Source organism: Macrobrachium nipponense, chromosome 46, assembly GCF_015104395.2.
Source record: "Macrobrachium nipponense isolate FS-2020 chromosome 46, ASM1510439v2, whole genome shotgun sequence".
Taxonomy (NCBI): domain Eukaryota; kingdom Metazoa; phylum Arthropoda; class Malacostraca; order Decapoda; family Palaemonidae; genus Macrobrachium; species Macrobrachium nipponense.
The window spans coordinates 47,860,322-47,876,832 of record NC_061106.1 but is presented as its reverse complement, the minus strand read 5'-3'; positions in this window follow the sequence as shown (position 1 = coordinate 47,876,832).

The following is a 16,511-nucleotide window of genomic DNA, read 5'->3' as shown; positions in this document are numbered from 1 at the left end:
GCGCCTACTGTGAGATACTCTTCTTTCAGCAGCGGTCTTCTTCCAAATGCTAGAAATTACAGGAATTCGAGCATAAGCGAGGTTCCCGATTATCGTGTAACAATTATCGGGGATTCTCGCTCACTTTGGACCGTGGTCTCGCCTAAGTGTTTGAGATCGTAAAAAACTCGAACACTCTGAGTGCGCTAGAAATTCCGTAGAATTCTAAGCACTCTGCGAAACCCCCCACCGAATTTCGTCAGACGATATCGGCTGGTGGTGGCCTCTCGATTCCCGTAGAAATCGAGAAAGGGGCAGGATCCCTCCTCAATGACCGGGGCTTACGTCAGGTAGGACCCGAAGGTCCCCCCGGTAGCGCATCCCTAACGTGGGATCTTACAGAGAAATCTCGTAGGATCCCTCCCCTTTCCTCGTAGCCGTAAGGAGAGAGGGAATGGGGGAGGAATTGGATACTGGCTCGCCTTCCCAGCGGATCTAGCAGTTGGAGAAGAAAAGGAGCAGCCATCGCCTTACGGCGATGGCCTCTCAGAGCCTGGGAAAACGTATCGTCAGGAGAAAACGTTTTCCCAGAGGGAGGGTTACGAACTCATACTGTAGGTAAGTGTCTGCCGCCACTGTGAACGTCGTCTGGGTGGGGCTGATACGACACCTGACAGTAGAGAGCCAGATACCGCTCCGACTCATTCCAGTCCTCGTCGAGGTCGAAACCTACAGGAGGACCGAAGGGGTATTTAAATACGGTGTCCGAAGACACGTATAAACGCCTCTGTCGCAGTAGAGGAGGTGAAGTAGCTTGTTCGACCGTCCAGAACTGAGAGAGCCTTCTTGTCCGGAGACGAGAGACTACCTGGTTCAACACAGTCGGCAAGCTCCGATCGCAGGCCGACCCACCGTCGATTTGGGTTCCCTCTCGGGCCCCAAAACGACTCGAGCCGAGACGTGGCTCTGCTGGTGGGAGCGGCGATCCTTCCCCGAGGTCATTGTGCTGACGAATCAGCGCCGTAACCTCGGCAAAAGTTCCTCTGGATCTCGGAAGTCACAGCATCTTGCAGAGTGGGACCGTTAAGCCCTTCGAACAAGAGCATATTCCGAGAACCTTTCCTACCTAAGAAGGGGGAACAGCGACAGCCCTCTCGGTCTTCCCCATCCACTTGCGCATACGTCCTGGCCGGTCCAAGAAACCGTGCCTGGCACGTAGGGCGTTGTGGTGGGATCATGAGGCGCGCACCCCTCACGATCACTCCTCAATACCTCGCTCCTCCCGGTGTAAACCCGAGGTGGTTGAAGGTACGGGAGAGGCAGACCTGACGCTCCCGTGCGTTCGCTGGCAGAACAGAACCACAGGCTTGGAGGGCTGCAGGCGATCGTCAACCCGCGGTGGCGATCGAGCTGCAGGACCTGGTCGAACCGTCTCGCTGTGGAGAACGGCTGGACTGAGCACAGCGGCCCCGATCTCGAGTGTCAGAAGAGCTGGTGCTGGTTGCCGTACCCGGTCGCTTTCTGTGAGAGCGACGGTTAGGCGACCTGCAGGCTCCACTGTCACAGTGAGACCGGTGCTTGTCCTCACGGCACGTCACGTCGCTGGTTCCAGCCGTGGCTGGCACCGGCGAAGACGGGGAGGACCTCTTCCCAGCCTCAGCCCGTGGTCGGTCGTGGACCGTCACGTCCCCGGGTAGCCAGCTGTTCGCCGCGAGAGTGAGAGCTGGCTGTGGTGAGAGTCGCATGAGCGGCTGTCACCAGTCTTCCCCCCGCCCCGTGAACGTGAACCTGACGCTGAGCGGACTCAGAGGTCTGGTTCCTGGCTGCACGGTCGCTGGTAGGCGACCGTACACTCGGTACCTCCCCGCGAACGAGAGGCCGAGACGGACCCTGATGCAGTGGCAGAACCACTGACACCAGGCGAGGGAGTACCGGTGTTAGCCGGTACCCCTCTGGTCCCCGTAGTCTTCTTCCTTGCGGAAGAAGAGACGGGCCCCGCTCCCGCCCGAAGGAGCAGGAGGACCAGCGGAAGGAACCCTCCCCCCGTCCCACCGAGGTGGGACGGGTCCCGAGAAGCTCCCGAGGGAGACTTCTTAGGAGGGAGGAGGCAACCTTCTTCCTCGGCTGTGAAGCCTTAGAAGTCGAAGGGGAAGAGGCGGCAGCCGACGACGATGAAGAAAGATGAAGACGACGACGACGACACCTTCCTCCTCTTCTTCGTCAGCTTCCTCAGGACAGACGTAAGATCTGCTATCCGCAGGGCGGAGCCGGGGCTGCTGTAGCCGAAGCCACAGGGCCCGGACGCACCTGTACAGACAGACCAAAGTCTGGGGTAGTACCACCCACGAACAGGGACCGACATCAGCAGGTATGGGCATCTCAGGAACAGCAGGCACAGCCAGCACAGCATCGGTAGGGACAGCCAACGCAGCAACGGCAGGGACAGCCAGCGCAGCAACGGCAGGGACAGCCAGCGTAGCAACTGCATGGACAGTCAGCCCAGAATCGGCAGGTACGGCAGGCAGCACCGGAAACACAGGAAGTGAGCAGCAGCCAGCAACATCCTGGTACCGGCGGCAGGTCCAGGGGTCGAGCTTCTAGGGCAGCGGAAGTATGGTGGGGCGCTGCAGCGCGGCAACCATGAGCGGCGGCGGCGGCACGCCCCCCTCTTCGGTACGGCGAACGGCACTTCACAGCGGCTGTAGGCAAGACTGTTACCACGTGAGGCGAGTACACCAGGGTGAGGAGGGACGTCGTCACCTGGTTGCGTGGTCAACCACTCCATGGGTGACCGCAGTAGGCCCAGACATAGAACCGCAGCCCCTGGACACTAGCACGCCCTGCAAATGGAAGGACGCCCATACCTCACCAAGGTCCACCCTCGTGGCAGTAGCACCTGCGGAAATAAACAGTAGTAGCGATTAGTGGGGGGGAAGTCCCCTCGCGCGGGGGGGTGAGCCCTCTCCACCGAACGAGTGGAAGACCCCTAATACAATTGTACATCGGGCACCGAGCGCCCTCCCCCCCGCGCTCGACGGATCGGGCGAGGAGAAGAACGCCGATAAACCTCCCCCCCCCCCCCCCAAGGGGAAGGGAAGGGCCATCTGTGGAGCTGAGCGGGGGGGGGGGGGGGGGGGGGGGGGGGTGGGGGGGGGGGGGGGGGGGGGGTCTCGTTCCCCACCCCCGCACAGTACCCATGTACCCAACAACAATATAAGAGCCCGAGAGCAATCGTGCCATCGGCCCGAATGCAAGGGCATAAGGATCAATTCCCTGACTGAGCGGAACTTGAACCAAATAAATATTGATGCAATCAATAATAAGGAATAAAATGAAAATGCATCTGCATTACGATTCACTTCACAATGAATAAGGGCTCGGATCTCGAGCGATCATTTGCGCCCTCGGTACCGAGCGCATCGCAAGGGTGAAAAGGATCCATTCCTTACCTTTATGGATCAAGGTTTCTGGAAACCTTGATCCATAATGAATTGATGCAATCAAAAAAAAATATATGAAAATGAAAAGACTACTGCGCTTGCGATTCACTTCAATTACAAATAAAAAGGGGAAGGATCAATTCCCGGGAATAGCGGAAACATAGATCCCAGTAAACAATGCAATCTCAATAAAAAATGAAAAGAAAAAGAACTGCACTTGCGATTTCACTTCATTCAAAATAAAAGGGGGAAGGATCAATTTCCGGGTAAGTTCGGACACTGATCCAAAATGAGTATTGCTACATCAAAATAATATATGAAAATGAAAAAGAATACTGTACTTGCGATTCCACATTCCATACTGAATAAGTTTCGTGCCGAGCGCATTCGTTCGGCAACGGGCATACAGGTCAAAAAAATATAAATGAAAAGAGCACTTACTTACGATTTTCATCTACACATTTCCAACCCAATCTACGCTCGGAGCGAGCGCTCCCGCCCTCGGCACCGAGCATACACAATACGAGGATCATTTCTGGGAAAAATGAATTCCCGCACTTACGCCCTTCAGTCCACGGCACTCGGGTAATCGGAGGGCGTGGTGAAACCAAGATCCTTTAATTCACAATTGAATTCAATGAAATGATTGTACTTACAATTCAGTTTCACTAGATAAATAGAAAAAGAAAAAACACAATCCTGCGAAAGCAAACGACGATGAAGCGGGCAGAGAGCGACGATACACGTCCACACGCCAGCAGGCGAAAGCAAAAGTGATTTGTTTACCTACCAGTCGCGGCCGCGCGCGCCTGTCGGACAAGCAGTTAACTACCGAAACCCCTTGTTCGAAAGCTTACGACCTATCCAGCTGCCGCTAGTACCTTCCTATTGTAAAAGGACCGAAGGTTTGTATGCCGTGTCGGAACAATATGCATTTTAATAGCTGGAAGATCCAAATACCCCTCTAAAAATGCTTAAAACTGCCTATTTTCATGTTATTTTTGTAATTTAAACTAAATAAAATTTTTCATGATAAAATGTCACAAAAAAACAAAAATACAGTAGTCACCTCTCAATTAATTAACACGTTTTCGATTTAATGCAAGCTAGAAAATATTTAAAAATGTTTAAAAGACGCAAAAATTTTGATACAACGTGAATTGGCGGCCGAGCGTTGTTTTCAAATCACCCGTGCACGATGCGCATCAGCGCTGCAGTCAACAGCTGTCGACATAAACAAAGACATAGCACAGTATATTTATTAATAAAGGAAACAACTTTGTTCATTTGTTAATAAAGCTAAAGATTTTCTTTATCTATTAATAAAGCGAAAAAAAAAATGGACATGAAACGAAAATCAGCTTTGTTCCAACATCGTCGGCATAACTGAATGATGTCAAGCTGCTGATGGCTACGTATAATTACATACATAATGAATGTGCATCTTTTCCACAAATCTTTTAAAATGTTATACATTACTTTTCTGTATCCAATAATATTGTATGTATTTTCATATTACAGTGGAACCTCTACATACAAAAGTCCCTATGTATAAAAAATTCAAGTTGCGAAAGGGTAAAGTCCGAGATTTGCCCGGGCCACCGAGAACAATTTTAAAACTGGCGCACCACCAACTCAGTAGACTTGCCACCATCCTCCCGCTCTCCAATTGGTTCCTGATGCTAGTCATCGCTGTAAGATCCTGCTCTCCTATTGGTCAGTATCTGTCCCATCACATCTCTATATAAAGGCTTTCCATGACCATTTTTTGTGGCAGCGTTGTCGAAAACACCTGGAATTCGTTCGTTCACATATATTTCGTTTGTTAACGAAAATTCGTGTTAGTGATTTCGCTTTTGTTGTACTGTAAGTTACTTTATCGTGTTGTGTGTGAACTTAATTGCTCATGTTATTAGCCATGGGTTCCAAGAATGTTGTTGAAGTTCACGGAAAGAAAAGGATGTTTTCTATGGAAACGAAGATGAAGATAATCAAGAAGTGTTACTGTTTTCTGCCATTTGTTAATGTGTTTTGTAAAGTTTAGTGTTAATGTTTTCTGCCATTTTTTAATGTGTTTCGTAAAGTTAAGTGTTCATGTTTTCTGCCGTTTGTCCTCCCCCTTTGTCGTCACTTTCCGACATCGCCTCACTCGAAAGGTAAGGTTCCACATTTTACTACATACGTACATACATGTACACACAGTATTTCTTGTACCCTGTACACTAATACACTTTATTTACAGGTACAGTAACGGTTAGGTAAGTATTGAATGGTCCAAATTGTTGTATTTCATTGTTTATTGGTCAATTTAGCTTTATAATAAAATTTACTGTGGCATTGTAGGACTTGGAACGAATTAGGCAATTTACACGTAAAACGTAGTTCTAGATACGAAAAAATCAGGTTACGAAGGCCGCTTTGGAAAGGATTAATTTCATAACCTGAGGCACTACTGTACAGGCGGCCCACGGTTAACGGCACAATCGCTCAATGGTGAATCGGTTTTACAGCTGTCATCAAAAATAATTCATAAAAAAAATCAGACATTTTAAAGGTATTTTTACGGCACAATTTTCAGTTAACGGCGCCACTGGTGCCATTGTCTAACGAATTCATACATTTTTAGAAATGCCGTTCAGACCATTAAAGGTTATGCAAATTATATTAAGGGGGCCGGCCGGCTAATGCCCTTTTTTAAGGACAGGACTTTGATATTCATACCACTTAATAAGGTGATTTGGGACATCTCCAAACCGCATATGATTTTCGCCTCTGACCTTCGGTTTTGTGACGCCAGGGCGATTTATCCCAAAAATAACCATTTTTCAAATTCTATCTCCTCCATGATATTTAATATTAAGACCTGGGATTACTACCATATATAGACCTGATGTAGACCTCCAATCGAATGGAGAGTTTTTTTTCTAAAAGCCATTTTTTTGCTAGATATGAATTTTTCAATATGGTCAAAAAATAAACCCTATAAATCACGAGAAAAAAATTTATAAAAAAAAGACGAAACGAAAATTGGAAAAAAGGGCTCTATTTGATTGTTCTATAATGTCTTTCTGAGTTATATACCAAATTCCAATGTTATAGCTTTAAAACTAAGTGAGAAGATAGATTTTGAAGGTCAATAAGTATAGTTTTGAGATAAGGGCGTTCAAAAGTTTTCCTTCGTATTTCTATAAAGACAATATTAATAAATAATGATTATTTATGAATGTATATTTGTTTTGTGTATTAATACACTCCAAAACTATTTTATTTATCATAATTTAATCATAAATGATGATCCCTTTGCTCATATATCGTAGCCTGGGGCACTGCTTGAGGCAAGATGGGGCACTCCTTCCTACGCAATTCTCTCTCCCCCCTTCCACTAACTCTGCTTATTACAGCAAATTTTCTTCTTCTGTTGTGTTAGCGAGATGTTTTCCTTGTATTTTCCTCTTTGGCATGATGAAATTCTTGCCCGAAACAAAGATAAACAAACGTAATTGCAAGAGAATGTCAAGAGGTGAAACTCGAAGTTGTACACTTTTTTTACAAAGACTATTTAATAAATCATGATTATTATGAATTTCATATTCCATTTTGGGTATTAAAAAACCAAAACTTTGTTATTTATCATAAATGAAGATCTCTTTGCTCAAAGATCGTAGCCTTAGGCACAGTGTGACGTGTGCTGTCAAGCAAGACGGGGGCGTTACTAAGCAACCCTCCCCTCTCTCTTCACTAACTACGCATATATTATGATGTGATATCTGTAATAATACTTGAGCGATTTTTCTTCGTCTGTATGTTAGCGAGATGTTTCCCTTGTCTTTTCCTCATTGGCATGATGAAATTCTTGCCGAAACATACATAAACATACTTGAAAGCAGGCGAATGTCAGATGTGAAATGGAACGTGTAGACTACTTGACGTCTGTGATCGCACTAAATCAAGACTGGACTTGGTAGCTTGAGCCTGAAGTCTCCTTCTCGACTCGGGGAATGTCTACAGATGCCATTTCTCCCAATTTCTTTGACAATAATTATCAAAATTTACGATAATAGAAGAAATATTGCATTTTCTTGTACGGATCAATGTTTTAGGCTTATTGAGTTACGTTAACTAATTACCCTGTAACTACGAAAGTAAGAGGAATTTTGAAGAAATATTTCGTATACGTATTCTCAATTGCCATATGAAGCTCCATGAATTTTTTCATGACTGCATTTTTCGCCCTATATAGAGGTTCCGGCCGGCCCCCTTAACAAATTTTATGGAGAGTTATTACGTAGGTATTAGGGTGAAATATATGCCTCTAATGCTGTTCTATATCGAGTTACATAAGTGCAAATTTAGCTATGGATGTGTCGATTTATAAATGCTCCATGCTTTTGTTTAAAATGTGTATGAAAATGTATTACGTGAAAGGTATTTTTGTTTCTGCACAGAAATATGATAAAAAGGCAGCTTTTGAAACTGCCCTTCACGTTATCAAATACGATGTTTTTTCATGTTCTTTCTTGTGAGCCACCGCCGCTCTCCTGAAAATATAGATTTAAAAATGTGCAAATTAACGATCGATATGTTGATTTTATACATGTTTATGCTTTAATGTTTAAAATGCGTATGAAAATGTATTACGAAGAGGGCATTTTTTATTTCTGTGCAGAAATATGATAAAAAGGCTGCTTTTGAAACTGCCCATCAAGTTATCGACTACGATGTTTTTTCATGTTCATTCTTGTATGCCACCGTCTGCCGCTCTTCCGAAAATATAGAGTTAAAAAGAGTGCAAATTTAGCGATCGATGTGTCGATTTTCTTATATGATTATGCTTTCACGTTTAAAATGTGTATGAAAATATATTACGTAAAGGTATTTTCCTTTTTGTACATAAATAAGATACAAATTAAGGCGGCCTTTGTAATTACGCTCCACGTTCTAAGGGGATGTTTTTCCATGTTCGTTCTGCCCGCCACTGTTCCGAAAAATGCATGGTGTTATTTTATTAATTATGCATCTTTTCCATAAATCCTTTAAAAAGTTATACATTATTTCACTGTATCCAAGAATAATTGTATGTATTCTCATATTATTGTATTATAAAATACTATGGCAAATTTAAGCCAGTATTCCGCGGTGCGGCCAATGTTGTGGTTTGAAATCAGTTGTTGAATATGAGACTGAGTTTGTTTCACCATAACACAATTCTGAGCGAATTCTCTTGCTTCTAGTTAGCATAAATGAATATCTAGATACTTGACTTATATGAGACAAGGCTATTTTTCCTTATACAACGTGTTTTTAGGTGGAAATATCTATTGAATATGTCTCGTTGTGATTGTGAACAAATTTTTTTTTTTGTTTTTTCGTTAACAGATTACATTGGCGGCATGTTTATTGCGTAAAAAATTATGTGATTCCATTCGCAATAATCCTATATATCATCGAAATACGAACTTTACATTATTTATCTTATATCGGCGTGAAACCAACAGTAAAATGTGTTCTTTCAACTATAGTAGTTTTGATTAAAATGATATCCCAATTTTATCTACGGTTGTGTTTGATGGCATATGTTTACTGCAGTTTTATCCTTGTTGCCGATGTACGATAATAGTCATTAGCAGCTTGAACAGTTTTCTCAGCTTCAGTTATAACTAAGTTTCAATTTAACAATATATTTCCCGATTACTCTTTGATCTATAGCGAATAAAGTTATTACATTAAGATATCTCAGTTCTATTCTATACATAATGCCATTTATAACAACTACAGTAACAGTGTACTGTAGTACAATGATTGAAATACAAGCCAAACGGATGTTATCCAGTTCGGTTGTACTTAGAAAAAAAAAAAAAGGTATTCGTTCGGTTGTTCATGGCCTTACATGTTCACGCAACGAGTATAACGTTAAAACCATATTTATGTAACTAGAAGATGGACAAAGTTAGGCCATTGTAATTTGATCTCTCATAAAATTGGACTATCGTAAGACTAATTATCGTAACTTGAACACTACAGCTACCTGTACACTGTATAAACTTTATTATATCTTTACATACTCTAGACACCCAAAGGATTAAAGCTAGGCTTTTTTCACTTTACAGTATTTACAATGCTATAATGTATTGTACAGTACTACTGTACAGTAAATTTCTATAGTACTATACTGCATAAATATAATTTTACTTATTGTGCCATTGTGGCATTACGGCGCCTTTGACTGGTCTTAGAGTTTCGAAAGAAGGTGTGCTGTGCGGTGGCCGTAGGCTTTAAAATCGCTTAGCGTCTAAAATCACTTGGCGTCAGCGGCCAGGAACGGAACTCTGCCGCTAACCGAGGGCCGCCTGTATTGTGTTATAAAATAATACTATAGTGGCTAGTGTTTTGGTTAGTAAATCAGCTGATGGCAAATAAGAGTTTATTTAGCCATATTTAACTCAGTGCTGTGCGAATTTTCTTGTTCTAGTTAACATAAACAAATATCTAGATACTTTACTTATAGGAGAAAAGGCCATTATTTGTTATAGTACGACAAATTTTAAAGTCAAAATACAGTGGTCCCTCCGTATATAGTTAGAACCCGCAAATGGTTGGAACCCCTATAAATATGTTTTAAAACCTCTATTTTGTTAGTTAAAATTCAAGAAAAACCCACTAAAAATTTTTATACTTGGTTTTTACAATAGTTTATCACAAAAAGTATATTTTATGATGAAATTGGTAAAAAAAAAATTAATAAAAAATAAAAACAGGAATGTGGATATTTCTCACAGAAAAATACCGCAAACGGGCGAATTTTCCACCAATAATGCGGGGAAATGTTCCAGAGAGAAATCCGCGAATGCATGAGTCCGCAAACCCAGAGAACGCAAATACAGCTAGTTGTCGACTTATGACCTATGCGAGTTATGACTGATCGACTTCTGACCTATGCGAGTTATGGCTGATCGACTTCTGACCTATGCGAGTTATGATGATCGAACTACGAAGTGACATAAATTTTCAACTGGGAGTGCAGTTACCCCAGCTCTCCACATACGCAGCTCACTTTTCGAGCTGTTAATGACTATTATCATGCATCGACAAAAGGATATACAGGTAGTGTTCAAGTTACGATAATTCGTCTTATGATAATCCAATTTTACGATGGGGTTAGCAATTAATACTCATACAACAATATTTTGAAAATATTTTTGAATTTCGATGTAACGGGTGCAGCCCAGCAGCGTACAACCAGGCAGCAAGAGAGAGACCAAATTACAATAGCCTAACTTTATCCCATCTTCTAGTTAAATAAGTTAAAAAATAAACAGCAAAAGAGAATTATGAAAGTTTTGTTTTAACGTTTTACTCATTTGGTAAATGTGTTCAGCCATGAACAACCGAACGAGAAACAATGTGTTACTAAGTACAACTGAATTGGATCAAAATATCTATTTGGCTTGTATTTCAACCATCGTACGATAGTAACCAATTACCACACTTATGTTATAAATGATGCTATGTATAATAGGACTGATATATTTTTGGGTAATAACTTTGTTTGTTTTAGATCAAAGATCAGCAAGGAAACATGCTGTTGAATTTAAACAAAGTGGTAGCTGAAGCTGAGAACACTTTTCGAGCTGCTAATGACTGTTATTGTGCATCGGTAACACAGATAAAAATCCGGTAAACTTATCCGATCAAACACAACCGTAGATAAAGTTGAGAGAATAATTTTAATTAAAACTTCTGGTCTTGAAAGAATACAGTTTACTGCTGTTTTCATGACGATAAAAGATAAAGAACGTAAAGGCAAAGCTCGTACTACAAAGAAATCGAGTGAAAATAGCAAACAGAATCACATAATTTTCCTTACACAATAAACATGCCCACAGAGCAATCTGTTTACGAAAAAAATAATTTCGTTCACGAGACTTATTAAATTCATATTAGACTTAAAAACATGCATATAGTGACAAATTACCTTGTCTCTTATAAGTAGTATCTAGATATTTTATGCTAATAGAAGCAAAACAATTTGCTCCGAATTGAGTTAAATATGATGAAATAAACGCGTATTCGCCAACAGCTGATTTCCAAACCTAAATATTGACCGCTTTGTTAGTATTTTATGATACAATACATACAATATAATAGGATAGATAATGTATGATTTGCAAAAAATTCATGGAAAAGATGCATATTTGTTATGATTTTATTCCATAATTATATGTAGGCGTCAGCAGCCTGATAGGTATCGCTCAATTATGCCGAGATCGGTCTGAATGCTAGTCTGATTTACCATGGTATCTATCATTGTATACGCTCAGCTAACTTGTTAATGTTATTCAGTTTCTCTCAGTACTGAATTATCATGAGCCAATATGCATTGAACCTAGAGAATTAGCTGAAATTAATCATTACTATGCTGTATATGTATAAGTATACTGTGTAGTGTAGATACGCTGCCCTATTTGTAAAGATGGTACTGTTTACCCGCTCTCCCATTGGTTCCTGATGCTAGTCACCCCCATAAGATCCTGCTCTCCTATTGGTCAGCATCTACCCCTTGTGCTCTATGTATTCTATTGGTAAAAGGATGCTGTAAATTGAAAAACTTATTCATGCAATACATTTAATAAAAAAAAAAAACATTAGGTAAAGATAGAATAAATAGAAATGAATGGTTATTATACTGTTTGGTAGTTTCATAGTTGAAGAGAGATAATGAAAATTTATGGCTTACTGTGTGCTAGGAAAAGTGATTGCTGGGCAATCGTTCGGTACTCGTAGGTGCTGGATGTAAACAGAAGTTTGAAAGTTTTTGTTTTTTTGTTTGATTGTTTATAATTACTTAATAATTATTTGAAATGAGTACATGCAATACATTTAATAAGAGAAATTGTGAATTAGATATCATAAAATATAAAATAAATCAGACTGCTATCATCGAAGCCAACAAATACGTATTTTCTAGAATTCTTCTTCTGTTTTAATATTACGTATATGTTTCATTATAGCTGTCAGTAACTTGGTATCTCCATTAGGTAAAGATAGAATAAAGAATAGAAATGAATGGTTATTATACTGTTTGGTAGTTTCATTAGTTGAAGAGAGATACTAATGAAAATTTATGGCTTACTGTGTGCTAGGAAAAGGGATTGCTTGGCGATCGTTCAGTACTCGTAAGAGCTGAATGTAAACAAACGGATGGTGGCGAGTTTACTCAGTTGGCGGCGCGCAAGTTTTAAAATTGTTCTCGTAGGTCCGGGCGAATCTCGGGACTTTACAGCAACAACCTTTCGTAACTTGAACTATTTTCATACATAAAGCCAAAAAAATCTTCGTATTTGCTTTCATATCTAGAGTTTTTCGTAAGTTGAGCCTTTCGTATGTCGAGGTACCTACCACTGTAATTCACAGGAGCTAACTAGAGCTTGCTCACCTTGATTTGTACCCTGGTCAAAAGAGCTAGGGAATGAATCACACCTCTGATGAAATGATTGGAGTACAGGAACTGCGAGATCAATAATTGGATTTCTGGGCTTTCCTCCTATAAGGGGCACGACCTTTTCATAGGACAAACCAGCTTGGACGAATCTGAAGAGCAATGACATTAAGGCAAAATACAAGTATTGGGTTTATCTTACTGTCTGGGACCCACTTTCCCTCCCTTGCAAGAGGAAAACAGTTGCTTCTGTGGTCTATGACAAAAGAATATGTACTTTGTTGTGTCCTTTACCTGCATTGTAGCCAGCTCCAGCATGTGACAGCCATTCAGCTCTCTTCCAGAGGGAAGAGAAGGAGGATGGAGAAGAGGAGCCAGTAACTCCACTTTCATACTCTCATCCATAACTGTACATCTAAGGTGAGATGCTAACCTGTCCTATTAGAGGAGCTGGGTAAGCTACACAACCACAGGTCCCAGGAAGAAGTGTCCAAGGACTTGTGTGCAACATCTCGGAGGTAAAACGTGGTGAAGGTGGTCTGTCTCAACCACAACCCCCCTTCCAGTACCTGGCATACCAACAGATTCTTCTAGAATGCAAGGATAGGGGCAATGCTCTTGACTTCGTGGGCCCCTTGGTCTGGGAGTATTGGTATCGTCTACACTCAGGCCGGCTGTTCTAGAGTCTGCTTCAAGTAGTTCAGCAGCATTCTAACAGGACAAAGCAGTATCTCGTCTGCATCATTATCTACGAAGTCCTCTACAGAGGGGATCGTAAAAGACTCAAACCTGGCATCAGGGAACGACGGATTTTGAGTCCTCACTACGAAGTTTGGGATGAAATCAAGCGTAATCAATCCCTATCCCCTCAAGTGTTTTACATCAAAAGAAAGCCCATGGAATTTGCCTTCTCTCTTCACTGATGCCAGGGCAAGTAGGAAGTAGGAAGACGATCTTGAGTGTCAGGTTCCTGTCTGAAGACTCTCGTAAAGGCTCGTAAGGTGCACGAGTTAAGACTCCTCAGTACGAGAGTCAAGTCAGATGCCGGGAACCTGAGATTCTGGGTGGGCAAGACCTTTCAAAACTTCTCAACAAGAGGGATATTGCTAGAGACCAGGAGATATCTACTCCTTTCAGCCACAGGACTAAGCTGAGGGCAGCTAGGTAACCCTTTACTGCTGAAATGCAGAGAAGTTTTCCCAGAGAAGGAAGATGAGGAAGTCCGCACCCTACTGAAGAGTGGCTCCAACCGCATAGATACCCTTTCTACAATGCCAACCGCAGAAGACAGCCCACTTCTCCTGGTATACTGCTTCGGAGGACTGCCTGAGGTATCCGGACATCTCTGTTGCAGTGCAATGCAAAAAAACAGGAACTGCACTGCTTGATGGTACCACTGTAAGGGAAATATTTATACTCAGGACAATAGATGGCGTTAGTGGCTAAGCAGTCAGTTGCTTCTCCTGTTGGTGAACTAGGAGATCATTGTTAAGGGAACTGTATTGGGAGAATTATGTTTTGGGAATTGTGTGTTTTGGTTGACAACCGCACCTGGCCTACTTTATGCAGTAAGTAAAAGGAGTTTTATTAATATTAAGATGGTAATCTAAAAATTGTGGGTATTTTAGTTACAAATATTATGAGAACTAATTTGTAAGTGCAATGTTCCTTGTCTAAATTTAAATGTAAAGTGTCAATATTAAATTTTAAGTGAGATGTTTCCTTTTTGGCAGCTAGCCCAATGCGTGATGCCCAGCATAGTAGCTTGTGTGCTGCAGTAGCACCATTGGAAGCTGTTAATAGCCAGAAGTGCCTGAAGTAGGAATTATTTCACTGATAAGATAAGGATATACCACTGGACTACTAGGTACTGATATGATATGATGTTAAGGTTTTTTGTGTTAATATTTAAATGAGTTGTTGATGGAGTGATGATTGGCATGTTTTTGGCCAGGGGTACTGATGTCATTAAACTAATTTTCTTGTGTAATTAAGATAAGTGGTGAAGGGTATTTATAAGTTTATGTTGAAAATTATTGTAATAAAGGTATTTTCAGTGGTTATCTGTCCCTCATCTAACTTACCTGATATTTAATTTTGGTAATTGAATATCCCTGACAACCACTCTGCATGTGGTTGGCACAGAAGGTCGTGCCACTGGGGCAGATCTCTTAGTGCCTCGGAGAGGAGAGCCAGCAGTTTGGGATACCAGCACGAGAATCATCCTGAGATTCGGGATGGTCAGCATCCTGCTGATCACCTTGCAAATCAGACAGAACAGAAGGAAGGCGTAGACACCAAGGTTGTCCCACCAGTGTTGGAATGTGTCCTCTACAGCTGCCCATGAGTTCGGTACGACTGAACAGAACATCAAAGTTTTCTGTTGTGTGGGGTGACGAACAAGTCTATTACTGGTTGCCCCCACAGGTTGGACAACCTCTCAGCAACATCCTAGTGTATGGAACACGCTGTCCCTATCAACTGATTCTGGCAGCTGAGTTTGTCTGCCACTACATTCTTCCTACCCAGAATGTATCTGGCTCACAACTCCACCGAGTGAGCCACTGCCACTTGTGCAGTTGCATTGTCAACTGATGGAGCTGATGATGACATGATGACTTTTGAAAAGAGCAACCCTCTCCAAGATCGATATGATGAAATGTATTTTATAGTCTTACTTATTGTTAAAATTCTCAAGTTGAATTTTGTAATTCAACTTGTGAATTTTAACAATAAGTAAGACTACAAAATACATTTCATCATATTGATCTTGGAGAGGTTTGTCCTTTTTTTGTCACACTGTCGTCATTAGTTTGTAGTCATACATTTGATTACTACGACTCGCTGTGTGGGATTTTTCATACTAATATGTTATCATTTTCATACTACTATATTACTAAAGTTAAAATTATTGTTGAATTCTTATTTTCAAGAGAAAATAATTATGTAATGAAAATTATAGAGCAATTTTTGCCAACAGCAATCAAATAATCAGTATCATGATAAAGTTCAAACTTAGTGCTATCACGACATATCTAAAAATAGAACAGAGGTAGAGCATTGGATAACAGTTCCATGGCAACCAGCCAGCCAATCAGGTTTTAGCTGTACTATTCTGTCTGAGCAAGCAGGTTTTGCTCGTATGACGCTGACGATGACGTATGCGTGGTTTTTTAATACATTATGTAGTTTTTAATAGTGTGTGTATTTTACTGATTACATGAAGAATAAAATGAATTCCTTCTCATTGCTTACTATTAAAATTTCTGAAAGGTTGCTGAATGATAAATAAAGGTCGCTGAGAACGCAACCTTATAACTCATCATTTACTTTATGTATGCTGGCACCTCAAAAAAAGTTGATTTCATTGATATGGAAGTATTCGTTGAATAGCCTATTTATTATGAAGAATATGCCAATAATATATAAGGTGAAAATAGTTTTATTACCTTTATTATCAGTTTATATCATAACGTGAGTCTTTACACGAATGTTGGTGGTTGTTGCACCTAGGCTGAGATTAGTCTACTGATAATCATCACTTACTATAAGATTCACAGCTGGTACCCTGATGCTTTTCCAGAATAAAATTTCATCAACGTACCAGACAAAGATGACAATTTTGTCACAGGGTAGCTTATATTCCTACCTAATTT